This window comes from Gopherus evgoodei, chromosome 3, assembly GCF_007399415.2.
Source record: "Gopherus evgoodei ecotype Sinaloan lineage chromosome 3, rGopEvg1_v1.p, whole genome shotgun sequence".
Taxonomy (NCBI): domain Eukaryota; kingdom Metazoa; phylum Chordata; order Testudines; family Testudinidae; genus Gopherus; species Gopherus evgoodei.
Window position 1 is genome coordinate 22,239,747 of NC_044324.1, and position 17,488 is coordinate 22,257,234.

The following is a 17,488-nucleotide window of genomic DNA, read 5'->3' on the forward strand; positions in this document are numbered from 1 at the left end:
TATAAACAATGAGAATATTTTCAATGCTAACTTAAGACTCTGAAATCAAACTTTCTCTGCCTCTTTGAGCCAGCAGAGGAGGAGATTTGATCTGAAAAGCATGAAACAAAAGGAAAGCGGTAACATGAGAAATGGAGTTAGGATTTTAAGGTCAAAATGAGGCTAGACTGATTAACAGATTGGACAGCTCCTTCACCATGGAGGAGTCCTCAGACCTGCGTAGAGCTGGTATCTCTGGCTCCTGGGTCACCACCCCACATAGCATCTGGCAAAGAAGTGGAAGGGGCTATAATTGGTGTGCTGCTGTGCTCCAACAATCCCTAGCTAGTGTAAATGAACCCCGGGGACTAATCCAGCCAGCATACTTTAGAGCAGCCCTATTACTGCTCTAAACTCTGTCTCTGGGCTGCAGTAGAACTGGACCTCGGATCAGCTAGGTTCAACCAGCTCCTTTTCACTTTCTGTTAGTCCCTGCTGAGCTACACCCTGTGGACCACTAGCCATAGTTTACCATTCCAGGACAATGGGGGCAGCGGGAAGTGCCACGGGATGAGAAATGTGCTGGCCGCAGTTTCCCACCACCCCCGTTGGCCTGGGATGGCCAGTGGGAGCCATGGTCTGCCGAACCTGCTGATGCAGCAGAGAAACAAACTGGCGAACCACGTGCCAGAGGTTGCTGACCCCTGGTCTGAAGTAAGTCAGATGAAATTCAATAAGGACAAATGCAAAGTACTCCACTTAGAAAGGAACAATCAGTTGCACACATACAATATGGGAAATGACTTCGTAGGAAAGAGTACTACAGAAAGGGATCTGGGGGTCATAGTGGACCACAAGTTTAATATGAGTCAACAGTGTAACACAGCTGCAAAAAAAGCGAACATCACTCTGAGTCGTATTAGCAGGAGTCTTGTAAGCAATACACACGAGGTAATCCTTCATCTCTACTCCACGCTAATTAGGCCTCAACTGGCATATTGTGTCCAGCTCTGTATGATATATTTCGGAATATGTGGACAAATTGGAGAAAGTCCAGAGAAGAGCAACAAAAATGAGTAAAGGTCAAGAAAACATGACTTATGAGGGAAGACTGAAAAAACTGGATTTGTTTAGTCTGGAAAAGAGAAGCCTGAGAGGGCCTATGATGACAGTTTTCAAGTACATAAAAGATTGTTACAAGTAGGAGGGAGAAGAATTGTTCTTCTTAACCTCTGCAGATAGCATCAGAAGCAGTGGGCTTAAATTGCAGCAAAGGAGGTTTAGGCTGGACATTAGGAAAAACGTCTTAACTGTCAGGGTGGTTAAGCACTGGAATAAATTGACCAGGGAGGTTGTGGATCTCCATCATTGGAAATTTTTAAGAGCAGGTTAGACAAACACCTGTCAGGACTGGTCTATATAATATGTACTCCTGCCACGAGTGCAGGAGACTGGACAAGATGACCTCTCAAGGTCCCTTTCAGTCCTATGAATCTATGCTTCTATGAAAGCACCAGAGTGCTTGTTTGAAAATGTAACACATAGGCAACGAAGGCTGGTGTCACTGGTCAACTGGAGCCAGGACTCGACATCTTAACAGTGAATGAGAGAAGATGGGCAGGATGGGAATGGTGGTGAAAGGCCTTGAGAGTGAAGACTTGATACATTTGAGAATTGGTCCAAAATCAATTAGATGAAATTCAATAAAGACAAAAACTGCATTTAGGAAGGAAAAATCAATAGCAAAAATACAACATGAAGACTCTTTGACTAGGCAACATTTCTGCAGAAAAGGATCTGGGGGTTATAGTGGATCATAAATTGACTGTGAGACAACACTGTGATGCAGTTGAAAAAAAGGCAAATGACATTCTAGGATGTATTAACAGGAGGGTCATATGTAAGTGGCAAGTGATAATTGTCCCGCTCTGCTCAGCACCGTGAGGCATCAGTGGGAGCACTGTGTCCAGTTTTGGGCACCAGATATAAACAGAATTGAGACAGTCTAGAGGAGAGCAACAAAAACGGTAAAAGGTTTAGAAAACCTGACCTATAAGGGAAGGTTGAAAGAACAGAGCATGTTTAACTTAGCAAAGAGGACGCTGTGGGAGATCATGATAATAGTCTTCAAATGAGTAAAAGGTTGTTATAAAGAAGGCACTGATCAATTGTTCTTCGTGTCCTCTGATGGTAGGACAAGAAGTAACCAGTTTAGTTTGCAGCAAGTGAGATTTAGGTTGAATATTAGGAAAAATATTCCTAGCTATAAGGATAGTTAAGTAGAACAGGTTATGTAGGAAGGTTGTTGTGGAATCACAGGTGGGGGATGAGAGGTGCTGGGAGGGAACTCCAACCCCAGAGTTCCCACAGAGTCGGTGCCTATGTGTGGAATCCCTGTCATTGGTGGTTTTTAAGAACACAGTTAGACAAACACCTGTCAGGGATGATCTAGGTATACTTAACCTTGCCTTGCCATGGGGCATGCACTAGATGACCTCTTGAGGCTCTTTCTGACCCTATGTTTCTATGATTCTCTGTTGGAAGCAATCAGAAGGGAAAGCCACTGGAGGGATGCAGAGAGGGGTGACATGGTCAAAGCAATGGGCTAGGAAAAGGATCTTTCCTTGGGCAGAGGGACAAGCAGGCCACTTTGAAATGCACTTTCTATGAATAGTCTTGCCAGGAAAAGTCAGTATCTCAAATATTTACAAAAAGATTGGTGTACTTGATCAAAAGGAGCCAAATTTCCTGTGGATTTTTTCTTTGTTGCTGGATTATTTCCCAGCTGCCCAGACATGCATACCATTCACGTGAGTCACAAAAGAATGAGAGAATTAACTACAAATCTGGTTGCCCTAAACAGGAGAGGGACATCAGCCGACCAACCATTTGATGTTCCTGGTCGGGGAAGCAAGCTGGGATCCAGAGCAACAGCTGTCATGGCCCAACCAGCCTAAAACATCTGTGTGTGACTGACTCGCTGCCCTGCATTCTGAGAACATCAACAAAAGCTGTATTTCCCCATCTGTCCTATCTTATCTCTTCTCTCCCCTCTGTTTCTGTGTGTTTTGCCAAAAGCAGAAAAGCAAATATATTCCCAACTCAAAACTGGACAGAAATAATCTGTTTATCCCCACCAAGAAGGACTGTTTGATAGAATAAGAAATTTTAACCAATATTCAGCCTCTCTCTCAAAAGAAAACCATTGACAGATTTTCATTGTTTGTTTTGCATAATCACTCCATTTCAGTTGCAATGATTTTTCCCTTGTTCTGATTCTTTCCCTTTTGTACATTTCAATCAATACACTTTTAACCATTGGCATGCATTTCCTAATGTGTTTGCCATAATAGTAGGCAGGCCCAGGCCTCTGTATACCAAACTCCAAACCTTGCTTAACACTTTTTAATGCTGAACAGTGACAGGGTCATATTAACATCTTTAGCTGTTTGGGCAACTCACCGTAAGTTGGGCAGGACTTGCATATATAGACCACTCACCACCAGCTCTCATTTACATCACTACAGCTCCACTGGTCTCAGTGGGGTTACTCCTGATTACAATGAGATGAGGTCAAACTCTGGCAACCTATGTTCTGGAGGACCCAGAGTTTGGTTCTATAATAAAGCAAGGGTTTTGTTATTGCTGGTTTTATTTTTATGTTTTTTCAGTTGCTTCCCCTAACTCCTTTCTCTTTGGCTCTTATAATAACCACACACAAAACCATTGCCTGCACATCTCAAACTCTGTTTCTGACATTCACAAGATCATTCCTTTCCAGTTCTACTTGGTGGCTTCTTGCCTGAAGGCTGCTTCAGGGCATCACAGGAAAAATCTTTCGTGCATGAAACTGACAGAGTCAACAGAAAAGCCTCAGTTGCAAAGGCATTGAAAACTGTTTGACCTATGATTAGTAAAGGATTTTATTTCACAATGTAGCACAGTCTGTTCCTGTTTGATTAAGTACAGAAGGGCATGATCTAGTGGTCTGACGCAAGCCTGGGTGCTAGGAACTCCTGAAAGCTGAACCTGTATGTGGCCTTGCCAGCCTCTGTAAAAATGAGGAATAGTACTCTTGCATCTCGGGATTGTTGGGAAGTTCTGATGGTTAAAAATAGGACTGTGCAAAGATGGAAGTTCTATTCATAAAGGCTTTTGAGATTCCCCCATGGGGGAAAATTAAAAAAAAAATGTTGTGACAATTGAAAGATTTCAACAAAATCAAAATGTTTCATGTCAAAAGTTGTCATTTTAATTTTGTACTATAGTATCATATAAAATGTGTAATGTAATACAAAAAAATAAAATTTCTAAACAAAAAGTAGTTTCAGAGCAAAAAAATCACTGCAAAATGATTTTACAGTTTACACTGCAAAAATGTAAAAAATTCCACTTTTTTACATTGCCAGAACTTACTTTTCCCCAGTTTTCTTCCAGAACAAAATTTCAGCAGACTTGACACGATTTCATGAAGCATTTCAGTTTTAACAGAAGGACATGTTCCAACGGAATATGTGCCATTAAAGTTTCTGCAGTGAGCTCTACTTTAAATAACTGTCTATTATTCTTTGGCAAGCCAAGTAATAGGATAGGTTACTTGTGTTTTCAGAAGTTCTCTATTTAGTTTTGATATTGACAAATAAATGTTTATAAGCTCAATATTGTCTCCATTATTTCTGGAAACAGAGACAGATTTTGGAGACCTTACAATATCACTTTAACAAGCGCTTGTGCACCTCTCAAAGCCACAATGCTCAGCATTTCTTAGAGATAACTGATTCCTGATCTCTATGATATTTGCTCAGGCAAAGTCCAAGAAGAGATCACAAGAGTTATAGGATCAGCCCAGCAACAAATCGAACATCAAACTAAAATGGATATGGATGCAGTTGTCCATGAAAGGCTGGTTGTGGGTGTACCCAACCTCACAACATATTTCAGTAACCCACACCTAGCAAAACTTCTAATGTCACATAGAGCAGAGGTCAGAAACCTTTTAGAAGTGATGTGCCGAGTCTTCATTTATTCATTCTAATTTAAGGTTTCGCGTGCCAGTAGTATATTTTAATGTTTTTAGAAGGTCTCTTTCTATAAGTCTAGAATACATAACTAAACTACTGTCATATATAAAGTAAACAAAATTTTAAAAATGTTTAAGAAGGTTCATTTAAAATTTAATAAAATTCAGAGCCCCTGGACTGGTGGCCAGAGCCCAGGCAGCATGAGTGCCACTGAAAATCAGCTCACGTGCCGCCTTCATCTCACGTGCCATAGATTGCCTATCCCTGACATAGAGTGACAGCACATACAGTCCAACAGGGTGTTAATGTTCAACAGATCACGACTTTTAAAAGGCATACTGTGTACAAAACATAACCTAATTATAAGACAGTAGTGAATATGTACATTCCAGAGTGCTGCTTTGAAGCATAGAGTTTTACAATGACTTCTCAAGCCCTACATTTCTGTGATTCTATATAGCAGCCGTGACCCGGATGGGTTATTATCCACCTAGATCTGGCTGGGAGGTTGCGATCATTGCTTTCTAATGAGGATCTTGCTAATCCTCATGACTTTGTCACTTCACTATTAGGCTACTTGGATACATTCTATGGCTCTGATTAAGGTGATCATCAGTTGACTTAAATGGGATTTAAGCACTTGCTTAAAGTTAAGCACTGTCTTGAACTGAAGCCTATCTGGGTATGTCTACACTGCAATTAAAATCCCATGGCTCGCCCATGCCAGCGGACTCAGGCTTTGGCTAATGTGCTGTTTAATTGCAGTGTAGATGTTTGGGTTCAGGCTGAACCCCAGGCTCTAGAACCTGCAAGTTGGGAGGGTCCCACAGCTGAGGCTAAGGCTACATGCAATTAAACAGCCTTTAGCCCAAGCCCCGTGAGCCTGAGTCAACTGGCTGGGCCAGCCATGGGTGTTTAATTGCAGTGTAGACAGACCCCTTTGAAGTTACACTGTAAATGAACTCAGAAGCTGAAAAAAGTGCAAATTGCGGCAGTTTGCTTATATGTAGTTTTTCATCCCGACCACAGGGCCCCAGTGTGCTGTAATGTGCGCTGTTGGTCTGTGGGGGCAGTATAAGAGTCGATTTTGACTAGAGCTGATAAAATATTTTTTGCAAATGTTGCCTGATTTAGGAGGTTAATGTTATTAATTTGGATAGTATGGGCTCTAGGCTCACCAGTTCATCTAATCAGAAGATAATAAGGCTCTTGTGCCAAAATCAGACTACACAGAGTTTGCAAAGAACCCTTGGGGGTATGACAGGATGCTCACACTGAGACCAATATAGTCTTAAAGACTTTTATTGAGATAAATGGAATTATAATCAACTAGTAATCAAATGGTAAAATAATCAGAGTTCCACATGCAATACAATTATTCTAAAGATACATATAGCATTATATACTATACAACTTTTGATTAATATATTGACCAGCCTCGCCTCTGAAATGCCAAAAGAGTTCAGGTCCAGGTTCCTTAATTCTCTGAGTGGGAGGTGCAGAGGTTAGAAGAAATTAGAGCTAAGCACTATTGAAACTAACTTAAGAGTTTTACTGAACTAACTAACCGACTTAAAACTGTGACAAACTTCCTCCTCTACCTTGGTGGGTCCTGCGCTTATTGACTGATTTGCTCACTTCAGTGATCTTCCCCTCTTGTGGAACCCACAGTCTGGGTCAACTCCTCCTGTGTCTGATCAGGAGTTGGGAGGTTTGGGAGGGAACCCGGGCCCACCTTCTACTCCAGGTTCCATCCCAGGGCCCTGTGGATCACAGCTATCTGTAGTGCCTCCTGTAACAACTGCATGACAGCTACAACTCCCTGGGCTACTTCCCCATGGCCTCCTCCAAACACCTTCTTTATCCTCACCACAGGACCTTCTTCCTGGTGTCTGATAATGCTTGTCCTCCTCAATCCTCCAGCAGTACACTCTCTCACTCTCAGCTCCTTGCCCTCTTGCTCCCAGCTCCTCACACACACTCCTCCTCTGGTTCCTCCCTGCCTGACTGGAGTGAGCTCCTTTTTAAACCCAGGTGCCCTGATTAGTCTGCCTTGATTGGCTGCAGGTGTTCCAATTAAAGTAGCTATCTCCACTGCCTTCTAGAAAAATCTTAATTTGCCCCAGGTGCCTTGATTAACCTGGAGCAACTGCCATTTGGTTACCAGGGTCCTAGGGATTTGTTTAGCCTGGGGCTAACATACCTGTGTCTCAGTACTTTACTGTAGCCATCTGGCCTTGCCCCATCACAAAACTTAAAATTAAGACCTCATAGACTAATTAAACAAAGAACTAAGAAGCTTGGATCTTTGAAAACTTAGAAAAAAAGCCCAGAAGCTCCCTTGGCATGGTGAGGGCATGGGTGCTTGAGCCCTCCTTCTATGTCCAAACTTAGTTTCCTCACCCACTGAAATGTTGGGGTACACTTACTCCATAGGCTGTTATGTTTGTACAGATAGATGACATATACATAAATATTAATGACATTAGCTCATTCTCACCTTTGTTATTTTTGTCCTCCTGATTATTTTGATTCTTTCCTTGTGGTGTACCTATAAAGTTTAAGGAGGGTATGAACTTAGGAAAACCTCCTATGCCAACCTGCTTCAGCGCATCCTTTATCTATCTATGTTAAAGGTTGCAACCATGCATGGACGTCATGCCTTAACTCATCACTATCTATCTAGGTTGAGGTAGGCAACCTGTGGCACGGGTGCCGAAGGCAGCATGCAAGCTGATTTTCAGCGGCACTTACACTGCTGGGGTCCTGGCAACCAGTCCAGGGGGCTCTGCATTTTAATTTAATTTTAAATGAAGCTTCTTAAACATTTTAAAACCTTATTTACTTCATAACTAAACTATTGTTCTATGTATCTTATAGACTTATAGAAAGAGACCTTCTAAAAACATTAAAATATATTACTGGCACACGAAACCTTAAATGAGAGTGAATAAATGAAGACTTGGCACACCACTTCTGAAAGGTTGCTGACCCCTGATCTAGGTGAAAGTCCCAGACATACGTAAGCTAACTTTGCCTTAGCTCAACATACAGGATATGGCCTGTACATCCCTTGCATTACAGCCAAACTACTTTAATATAAACCGATAATAATAAAACAATCAAAACACTAAGAAAATAAGAAACCTATAAGAAAAGATATATAGGCAAGCAAGCAGGCTAGCCCTGTAGGCTACGCAAATAGTCACAAACATTTTGAAAGTAACTTCATGCTGTGGAGTCTTGAAGCAGACTGTTTGTCACAACATTTTGCACTGATTTTTTTATTTTCAAAAGTTTCAGTTTTCTTAAATGAAATTTTTCATAAAGTCAAAATTCTTTGTTTTAAAAAATTAAATTCTGAAAAATTGGCAATGGAGAACAAAAACCAATCCAACCTCAAGACTGAAAATGAAGGAGGGAAAAAACCATGAAAATTAAAAATAAAAGCAAAAAAATAAAACAACCCTGAACATTTGAAAAAAAAAAAGGGGGCCGTATTTACTTGTGTCATAACATATTCCCAGATTTGAAAAAGTCTCGTTTCCTGATTGGTCCTCTGGTCAGGTGTTTCAGGTTACTCCTTTCCAGGTAAAAGAACATTAACCCTTAGCTATCTGTTTATGACACGCCCCCCAAATTGCAGACAGTGGGGAACCTCACTGGCGGCGATTTCCTCCTAGAACTTTAAAACAAACAGATTAATACAACACACGTACCTTTACATATACCACTACGTATATAACTAACAGACTTTACATTTTAAGAACACTTTTTAACTACTGGATTCTGGGAAACTCTCACGGGAGAGTGCATCAGCTACTTTGTTAGAAGCTCCTGAAATGTGCTGAATTTCAAAATCAAAATCTTGGAGAGCTAAACTCCAACGAAGAAGTTTCTTGTTGTTCCCCTTGGCAGTATGAAGCCACTTTAGCGCAGCATGGTCAGTTTGTAGCTGGAACCGCCGTCCCCAAACATATGGGCGTAGCTTTTCCAGGGCGTACACAATGGCGTAGCATTCCTTTTTACTGACTGACCAGTGACTTTCCCTCTCAGACAGTTTCTTGCTGAGAAACACAACAGGATGGAAGTTGTAATCCGTTGCTTCCTGCATGAGAACTGCTCCTATACCACGCTCAGATGCATCCGTGGTTACTAGGAATGGCTTGTCAAAGTCCAGGGCCCTGAGCACAGCGTCAAACATGAGCTTTGCCTTAAGTTGGGTAAAGGCCTTTTGACATTCATCAGTCCACTTAACTGCATTTGGCTGGGTCTTTTTGGTCAGGTCGGTCAGTGGGGCAGTGATTTGGCTGTAGTGTGGTACAAATCGCTTGTAGTATCCAGCCAAGCCTAAGAAGGATTGGACCTGTTTCTTTGACCTTGGGACAGGCTACTTTTGGATAGCATCCACCTTGGCCTGTAGGGGGTTTATGGTTCCTCGACTCACCTGGTGCCCCAGGTAAGTCACTCTGTTTTGGCCTATTTGACACTTTTTGGCCTTAACAGTTAGTCCGGCCTGCCTGATGTGCTCAAAGATCTTTTCCAGGTGTAGTAGGTGTTCGGGCCAGGAGTCTGAAAAAATGGCCACATCATCGAGGTAGGCAACTGCATATTCTCCCAGTCCTGCTAGTAGACCATCTACCAGCCTCTGGAAGGTGGCGGGTGCATTTCGCAGCCCGAAAGGAAGGACACTAAATTCATACACCCCTGCATGGGTGACGAATGCTGACCTCTCCTTGGCAGGTTCATCTAGCGGTACTTGCCAGTAACCCTTGGTTAAGTCTATTGTAGACATGAACTGTGCACGTCCCAACTTCTCCAATAGCTCATCGGTGCGTGGCATTGGATAGTTGTCTGGACGAGTTACCACATTTAGCTTACGGTAGTCCACGCAAAAGCGTATTTCCCCATCTGGTTTGGGTACCAGAACCACTGGAGATGCCCATGCACTGGTAGATGAGCGGATTATACCCATCTGTAGCACGTTCTGGATCTCCCGTTCTATAGCAGCTTGGGCATGAGGAGACACCCGGTAGGGTGGGGTTCTAATGGGGTGAGCATTACTTGTGTCAATGGAGTGGTATGCCCGTTCAGTCCCTCCTGGGGTGGCTGAGAACAATGGGGCGAAGCTAGTGCACAGCTCCTTGATTTGTCGCCGCTGCAGACATTCCAGGATGGTTGAGAGGATCACCTCTTCCACGCCACCGTCTTTTTTCCCTTCGTAATAGACACCGTTAGGCCACTCAGCATCACCTCCCTGGACTGTAAACTGACAAACCTGTAAGTCTCTGGAATAGAAAGGCTTGAGAGAATTAACATGGTACACTCTGGGCTTTAGTGAGGAATTGGGAAATGCTATGAGGTAGTTCACAGTTCCCAGGCGCTCTTGGACCATGAATGGCCCTTCCCATGATGCTTCCATCTTATGGGCCTGTTGCACCTTCAAGACCATAATCTGGTCTCCTACCCTGAAGGAACGTTCTCTGGTATGTTTGTCATACCAGGCCTTTTGCTCTTCCTGAGCATCCTTTAGGTTCTCTTTAGAAAGGGCTAAAGAGTGTCGGAGGGTGTTTTGTAGATTGCTTACAAAGTCCAGAACGTTAGTCCCTGGAGAAGGCGTAAACCCTTCCCATTGCTGCTTCACCAACTGTAATGGCCCCTTAACCTCGTGACCATACACAAGTTCAAACGGTGAAAACCCTAAACTGGGATGTGGTACAGCCCTGTAGGCAAACAGCAACTGCTGCAACACTAGGTCCCAATTATTGGAGTGTTTGTGGACGAATTTACGTATCATGGCCCCCAAAGTTCCATTAAACCTTTCCACCAGGCCATTGGTTTGATGGTGGTATGGGGTGGCAACCAAGAGGTTCACCCCATGGGTTTCCCACAGTTCTTTCAGGTTCTAATTGCCTGGCAGGGACCATGAATCTGTAAGGATGTCGGAGGGCCAACCTACCCTGGCAAAAATGTCTGTTAGGGCCAGGCACACAGCGTTAACCCTGGTGTTGCCTAGAGCTACTGCTTCCGGCCATCGGGTAGCAAAGTCCACGAAAGTCAGTACATACTGCTTTCCTCTGAGCGTCTTTTTTGGGAAAGGACCCAGAATATCCACAGCTACTCGCTGAAATGGGACCTCAATTATGGGGAGTGGCTGGAGAGGGGCCTTGACCTGGTCTTGGGGTTTTCCCACTCTTTGGCATACCTCACAAGACTGGACATACTTGGCAATGTTCTTGCCCATCCCCTCCCAGTGGAAGGACTTCCCCAACCGGTCCTTGGTTCTGTTCACCCCAGCATGGCCACTGGGATGATCATGGGCTAAGCTTAAGAGCTTCCCCCGGTACTTAATTGGAACCACCAACTGTTTTTGTGGCTGCCATTCTTCCCGGTGTCCACCAGAAAGAATCTCCTTGTATAAAAGTCCTTGGTCTATAACAAACCGGGATCGATTAGAAGAGCTGAGAGGCGGTGGGGTGCTCCGTGCCGCCGCCCAAGCTTTCTGAAGGCTGTCATCTGCTTCCTGCTCAGTCTGGAACTGTTCCCTTGAGGCTGGGGTCACCAGTTCTTCCTCAGACTGTGGACTTGGGCTTGGTCCCTCTGGAAGTGATGTAGGTGGTGGGGTTGTTTCCGTTGCTGGTGAACCGCTCTCCGCTGGTGCACCTGAGGGTATTTCAGGCTCTGGCTGAGCCTTTTGGGTATGGCTGTCTTTTGCTTCTGCCAGTTTTGGCTCGCTGGCGCCCTCTGGCGTTGAGTTTGAAGATGTGGTTGCAATTGCTGGTGCTGGTTGCTGTTCCAGTTCCGGGCCTGGGACTGGAGGTGCTGTGGCTGTTTCAGTGGTTGGCATGGAATCCGGGTCCACTACCTCTGTCTGACTCTCTGGTAACACAGACGGGGCGTCTGTGGACAGCTCAGGAACAGGAATGGGTCTGGAAGCTTGCCTGGTTTGGCTACGTGTAACCATTCCCACTCGCTTGACCCGCTTCACCTGGTTGGCCAAGTCTTCCCCCAGTAGCATGGGGATAGGATAATTGTCATAGACTGCAAAAGTCCACATTCCTGACCAGCCTTTGTACTGGACAGGCAGTTCAGCTGTAGGCAAGTCTACAGCTTGTGACATGAAGTGGTAAATTGTCACTTGGGCCTTTGGGTTGATGAATTTGGGGTCTACGAAGGATTGGTGGATAGCTGACACTTGTGCCCCCGTGTCTCTCCACGCAGTAACCTTCTTTCCGCCCACTCTCAAATTTTCCCTTCACTCCAAGAGTATTTGAGAGGCATCTGGGCCTGGGGATCTTTTGGGTGATGGTGGTGTAATGAACTGCACTCGGTTGGCGGTCTTTGGGCAATTGGCCTTGATACCTCCCAGTTCATTACACTTAAAGCATCTTCCATCTGACTGGTCACTGGGTCGAGGTGAGTTACTGGAGACTGGTGTGGTGGAAGAATAGTGTGTCTGTGGCTTTACTTGGGTTGTAGGTGGGGTTTTTGGCTGCCCTCAGTCGTAGGGTTTATGGTCGGTGTGCCCTCTGGGGTATTCGTTCCCCTTGACAGTAGCTTTCTGCCACTTCCATCCATCTGGCTCCAATCTCCCCTGCCTCGGTGAGATTTTTGGGTTTTCCATCTTGTATGTACCGTGTTATGTCCTCAGGAACACCATCCAAGAACTGCTCCATTTGTATGAGGAGGTGCAGTTCTTCCAAGGATTTAACATTGTGTCCTGATATCCAGGCCTCATAATTTTTCCCAACATAGTAGGCGTGTTTGGGAAATGACACATCTGGTTTCCACTTTTGGGTTCTGAAACGCCGACGGGCATGATCTGGGGTTATCCCCATTCTGTATCTGGCCTTGAAAAAGTTTATAGTCGTTCATTTGCTCCTTAGGCATTTCAGCCGCCACCTCTGCTAAAGGTCCACTGAGCTGTGACCTCAATTCTACCATGTACTGGTCTTCAGAGATGCTGTACCCAAGACAGGCTCTTTCAAAATTTTCCAAGAAGGCCTCAGTGTCATCACCTGCCTTGTAGGTGGGAAATTTCCTGTGCTGTGGAACAAATACTGGCGAAGGGTTGTTAGGATTGGCTGGGTGTTGTTGCTTAGCCTTTTCTAATTCCATGGCCTGTCGGTGGGCTTCCCTCTGGAGTTCCCACTCTTTCTCTTTTATTTCCAGCTGTTTTTGGTGGTCTGCATCTTTGGCTGCTTGCTCTCTTTTGTAGGCTGTCTCTCTTTCTCTTTCTCTCAGCTCCATCTCTTTTTGTTTTATTTCTAGTTCCTGTATTTTTTTTCCATCTCTCGCCTGTGCTCGGCGTCTTTGATTTGTACTTCGGCCTCCATTTTTGTCTTGTTAGGCGTGGTTCCTGTTTTCTTGTGTTGGGGTGCCCTCCGGTGTTTATCTTCTGAACTGCAGGTTCTCTGTTGCCTCCCGGGGTCTGCCTAGCAACAGTGCCTTTTTCCCTTTCTTCCTCTAGCTAATCTTTTAAATGTAAAGTAAACCAGAAAAGCCACTTTATTTGCATGTGTATTGCTGGATACTTGTCTCACAATGGGAGTGCTATTGTGTGACAAAAGACCCGTAATAGTTCCTTAATGGTTCCTTGCTTAATATACAAGCCAAAAACTGCAAGAGAGAGCAGAGAAAAAAAAATTCTCTCTGGTTCCTTTTAAAACCAAACCGTTCCTCTCTGCTTAAAAGCCCCTAGCAGAGAAAAGAAAAATATAATATTCCTACTGGTGTCTGGATTCTATCTTTCCCACAAACGCTGCCACCATGTCATAACATATTCCCAGATTTGAAAAAGTCTTGTTTCCTGATTGGTCCTCTGGTCAGGTGTTTCAGGTTACTACTTTCCAGGTAAAAGAACATTAACCCTTAGCTATCTGTTTATGACAACTTGGTTGAGGTTTTTTAATTTCTCCTGGAATAGAGGCCTGGACAATTCTTTATATATATATATAAATAAATTAGTGGCTGCAACAGTAATATTTTTGAAGAGTAAATTTGTTCCAATTGAAAGGTTTAGTAAATAATCAATTTCCATTTTTTTACTAATAGGTGTATTTATAAGAAGACCTGTTTTAAATCACACCTGTTTATTCTTGAAGTAAATTCATGTTTAAACTCTGGATTTACCCTGTATTACTAAGAAGTTGTGCTGTGGTTTTTACTCCTTCTTCGAGTTAAAAAAGCAAGTGTTTTTTTGATGTGCATTTCATGACAGGTTGGAGGATCTGTGCAGGCGAGACTCTTGCCAGAATGGAGCTCTTCCTCTTCTTTACAAGCCTCCTACAGAGGTTCACTTTCCATCCTTCTCCTGGAGTTACTAGCTCAGACCTGAACCTCACCCCGGCGGTTGGGTTAACCGCGACCCCAATGCCCCATAAGATCTGTGCTGAGCCACCTTCTTAGAGCGCCTTGCCTTAGGCCAGGTCTAACTACAACGTTTGGCAGATATAGGTATGATGGTCAGAAAATCACATGCCTGACATAGCTATGACAGCAACATCCTCCTGCCACCTCCCATGTAGATGCAGCATATACCAAGAGAAGAGTCTTTGTGATGATCTACTTGATGTTGTTCAGGGAGGTGGTTTAAGTGTCATGGTAAAATAACTCATTTTGCCAGCATATGCTGTGCCTCCACTACAGGGCTTTGCAGGTATACTTACACCGGTATAGCTGTATCATCAAAGCCACTGTGGTGTAGACTAACCCTTACTCATGTGTATCCTCAGCCCTCCCTCTGCAGACTCTCCCTGGTACCCTGCCATGCACTGGCCTTTGGCTGTGGTTTGCCCCATGATTTGTTAGGACCCCATCCTAGCCTCAGTTACATCAATGGGCAACCTCATTGGCTCCAAATGATGTTAGCAAGATTGCACGGGCAGGGCAGGTGCAAGCACTAGGCAGACTAGGTGGCCGCCTAGGGTGCTGAGACTTGGGGGGCACCGAAATGCGGTGCCTAAAAATAGGACCAGATAGCAATCAAGATGCAGGCTGCGGATCACAGACTGTAGGGAGGACATACATAAGAACCACACTCCCAATGAATTGCTCTTCTGCCATTTAGACAGCCAGCGTTTAGGGAGGTCCTTTGATTAGATTGCAGACAGGGCCAGTGCTACCATTTAGGCGACTTAGGCAATGGCCTAGGGTGCCAGAATTTTTGGGGGGCGCTATTTTGCTGGAGGGGGGGCACGCGGATCTGGTGGACCTACCGCAGTCATGCCGGCGGATGGTCCGCGGCTGGAAAGGCTCCGGTGGAGCTGCCGCAGTCATTTCAGCAGACGGTGCGCTGGTCTAAACGCTCCGGTAGACCTACTGCAGTCATGCTGGGGCAGGTCCACCGGCATGTTTAGACCAGCGCACCATCCGCCGAAATGACTGCGGGAGCTCCACCGGAGCCTTTCCAGCCGTGGACCGTCCGCCGGCATGACTGCGATAGGTCCACGAGACCTGCGGGGGGTGGCAAAATGGCCGTCCGCCTAAGGCGTTAGAAACCCTGGCCCCGCTCCTGATAGCAGACTATAGGGAAAGGATAAGAATCAAGCTCCCAATGAGTTGCTCTCCAACTCCTGCCATTTAGAAAGCCAGTGAAGTCCTTTAATTGTGAATCGATAATTGTACAGACTGCTGTGTTGGTAGGTACATTATTACAGTACTAGCTCCTCTGTCCTGATATTAAAGAATGAAGGAAGGAAGTATAGGTGACCAAAAAGGATGTATTTCTGTTTATAATCAACATTCCCTTAATTTTAAGGAAAAGTCATCCTGATCTCTTAATCAATATTTACATCAAACAGTTGATGAAATTCAAAGAGTGACTCATAGTCGGCAAGTGACATGTATTCTCTATCCTTTACTTTTAATAATGAACAAGAAAAAAAACTGATAGGAATAAAATTTTTATTTTTTTTTCAGTTGATGCAGCCTCATGGCAGATAGAGAAAAATTGTTTGGGACACAATTTCTTAAGCGGAATGCTGAACAGCAAAAAGAAGAAAGAAAGCAAGAAGGTTCATTTTTGAAGTATCTATGTCCACTGGCCAGAGATGAAGGTAGTCCAATGCCAAAGGAGCAAGCAGAGATGGAGGAGGGGATGACAGTTTCACAAGTTAAAGAAGAGTTTGAAGAACATAATCTGAAGACGAATCAAATGAGACACACAAGGATCAAAACTTGGAAGAACCTGAAAGCGAAAATGTCACTTGTTTGAATTTGAGCTTTAGTGATCCTGCTACTTGGGCCAAATGTGATGATCAAGTCCAACAAATTTTGGTGGAACATGGTCCGGAACAAGTTCAGCAGTTAAATTTTCCCAAAGATAGTAAGCAAAGAAAATTCTTGAAAACATAGGCTTGTTAATGGAGAAGTGCACCGTCAGTGGCTGCAGCATTCCACATCAAATGATTCTGTCTTTTGCTTCTGCCGGAAGTTGTTTGCCAGTAGTACTATTGGAGCATCATATCTTTCTGGAAAAGGCTCAAGGGACTGGAAAAACATGTCTGCAATTCTTTCAGGGCACGAGAAAAGCAGTCAACATTTGATGAATGTTCAAACATGGAAGGAACTTGAACTGTGATTTAAATACAAGAGAACAATTGATGAAGAACATTTGTGCTTCATTAAGCAAGAAGAAAAGTATTGGAAGTAAATACTAAAAAATCTGATTGCTTTGGTCAGAGTTCTTGGTATGCAAAACTAGCCTTTCAGAGAACACAACAAAAACTGCACACTTCTGGTAACGGGAACTTCCTCAAATTTGTCGAATATCTAGCTTTGTTTGACCCACTTATGGATGAGCATCTTTGCAGGATAAAGGACAAGGAGATGCATGTACATTACCTAGGGAAAGACATACAGAATGAGCTTATTTAAGGAAAAGTCATCCTGATCCAATGCCATCAAACAAAAAATCCTAGCATCTGCTCATGCTGCAAAATACTTTTCCATCATTCTAGATTGTACACCAGATGCAGGCCATGTTAAACAAATGGCCATAATCATTCGGTTTGTGGATAGGCCTACTTCAGAGACAGAGAATGAGACTAAATCAGTATTCATAAAGGAACACTTCTCGAGATTTGTGTCACTTATGGAGACAATTGGAAGTGATATGACAGAAACTATTCTTCACTAGTTACAAGAGATGCCACTGTTTATAGAAACTTGCATGGTCAAGGGTATGATAATGGGAGAAATATGAAAGGGAAAGAAAATGGTGTCCAACGAAGAATTTTGGACATTAATCCATGAGCCTTTTTCGTTCCTTGCAACACACATTCATTGAATTTGGTTGTCAATGATGCTGCAAAGTGTTGCTTGGAGGCAGCTGCCTTCTTTGATTTAGTTCAACGTGTTTATGTGTATTTCTCAGCTTCTACATGTCGCTGGGAAGTTTTAACACACCACGTATCTAATCTCACAGTTAAACCATTGAGTGAAACAAGATGGGAAAGTCGAATTGATGCCTTGAAACCTCTTTGCTA